The sequence below is a fragment of the Octopus bimaculoides genome, chromosome 4 (assembly GCF_001194135.2).
Source record: "Octopus bimaculoides isolate UCB-OBI-ISO-001 chromosome 4, ASM119413v2, whole genome shotgun sequence".
NCBI classification, from domain to species: domain Eukaryota; kingdom Metazoa; phylum Mollusca; class Cephalopoda; order Octopoda; family Octopodidae; genus Octopus; species Octopus bimaculoides.
In genome coordinates this window covers 9,605,115-9,607,472 of record NC_068984.1, presented here as the reverse complement: position 1 = coordinate 9,607,472, position 2,358 = coordinate 9,605,115, and the positions used below count along the sequence as shown (strand labels likewise).

At 36.7% G+C, this 2,358-nt stretch overlaps 1 protein-coding gene across 2 annotated transcripts in view; it reads left to right on the top strand.

Moving 5' to 3' along the window:
* Nucleotides 1–2,358, top strand: part of LOC106881497 (uncharacterized) — a 23,044-nt gene that overhangs the window by 14,370 nt on the left and 6,316 nt on the right. The window lies entirely within an intron of this gene.

Sequence of the window (2,358 nt, the reverse complement as noted above, 5' to 3'; positions counted from 1 at the left end):
ACACACACACACACACACACAAATATAAGATAGATTTCTTTCTGTTTCCATCTACCAAATCCACTCGCAAGGCTTTAGTCGACCCAAAGCTATAGTAGAGACACTTGTTCAAGGTGCCACTGAGTGGGACTGAACCCGGAACCATGTGGTTGGTAAGCAAGCTAATTACCACACAGCCACTCTTGCGCCTATTGTAGGTAATTTTCTTTCCAAATATTGCAGATCGTTTACGACGGCAGCATAATTTCCCAATAAACCACAGCATTCCAGTTGTGATAAACCACGTACGAGATTGTCATTAACAATTTTGTCTTTAGTGTCCTTTCTGCAACTGACTTTCGTGCGCCTGCTAACTAGTTAGTGGTTATAATACAGCCAAGCCCAATGGCCGCAGGAATTTACGTCACTCTTTTGGCTATGAAATTCCACGGCTGCCATCATTACTGATACACATCTCACACAAACTGCTTCAAATTACGGTATCACATCTCTTTTCTAGCGTCACTAGAACTGCTACCATTCCTGTCGTATATATATAATGGAGAAATTGTACAAAATGTATAAATGGATGATGAGTAAAGCACAGGAACAGTTTCGATTACCTGTAGTTATCCGTAGATTCTGAAGCAGGAATGAATCTTTATTGTAACACTGTTGACTCTGTCGGATGAAGCCTTATGGCTTTGGTATGGAAACTATGAAGATGTTCAATTGACAACTGAGGATAGGCATTTTCAGTTTATGTCGTGTATTTTCTTTTTCTATGTTTTTCCTCTTCATTGTCACCAGTGCCATGACTCAGTTGAATCGTAGCTGTAACCCAGACGCTTCAGATGAAGTTAATTCACTTTATTTCCATCAATTTGTGAATAAGCAATTGTATTGTATAATGCTGAGAATGCATACTGAGGCAAACATATATGTATAATTTTGCATGCTGAAATTAGAGGTTATGGAACAGCTGTAATCATATGGAAATTCCATGGCAAAACAATCTATATTCACCGTTCACACCCCATGGATTTGTGCTTTATTTACTCCTCACCAAAATATTGTTCGGATTTCTTAGATTTTCAGTTTCACGGATGTATTTCATTACACTACACAGCAATTGATAACTACAGAAACTGATAGCCGATTCTGAATGGGGAGCTTTATGCGGATGCAGTTTGATTCTGTGAATCCATATTTTCGACTAATCTATCTATCTATCTATCTATCTATCTATCTATCTATCTATCTATCTATCTATTAAAATTATAATTAAGGGTATCTAAGAGATACCACCATGCTAGAGATAGCAGTCAAAACTTGACTCTAAAACCATATATTTATACAGTACAAGGTGAAAAGACAAATAGACAAATAAATTAGCAAAAAAATTTTGGATAATCCCAGATCCAGATTTCTGGCTCTGTATAAAAATATACTCTGCCTCATCAGAATAATACATTTGTACTCTCTCTCTCTCTCACAAATACACACATGTATGTACTAGTGTACCCTACGTCGGGTTCATCCATCCTTTTAAAAAGTACTGTTGTTGCCCTGCTATGTCTCTTAGTAACCCTCTTCACCAGCTGAGTGAGTTTGTTTCTTGGCCTACGATCCAAACATGCAATAGTTTGTATTGGACTACGCGTTACCATTAGCACTTGCGAGCGGCTTGTCTTTTTTCTGAAAGAATAAACGCGGCGGCTGGTATTTCCGAAGGTCATTGCTGGTCATCTTTAAAAAATGAACTCTGAACTTCAATGAAATGCAAAATACTAATGGGCAAGTCTGTGATAATCTTCCAGAATATACTTAGTCTGTTTTATGCACACTTCAAGTCAGGACTTGTGATTCTCTTTTAAGACGTTCCAGGTTTTGAAAGATAAATGAAAATTAAAGAAATTGGATATCTTTGAATCCAATTACTGAGATACGAGATTGAGAATCTTTTTCGAGATTTCATATCAAAGGAATCTCTATTTCTACTGGTTTTCAACTCTTGGTTTGTACAATATGGAAAAACAAAATGGCGACATTAGAAGATATTGTTTTTATGTGTGCATTGTATGTATTATTTTTATGCGTAGTTATATAATATAAAAAGTCAAAGTAGGTTATACATTTATATTAATTTTACAAAGAAACGGTTGCCTGTGACTTTGAAGTATTCGGCTGAATTGCCTTCGTTAGACAGTCCGAAAAAGCAACTGCGTCGAAACTTCGAAGACATTACCAACTTTTCGTTGTAACAAAAATACATACGTACAAGAAAACATACATACATACATACATACACACACACACACTCTCTCTCTCTCTCACACACACACACACACACACACACACACACACACACACACACAC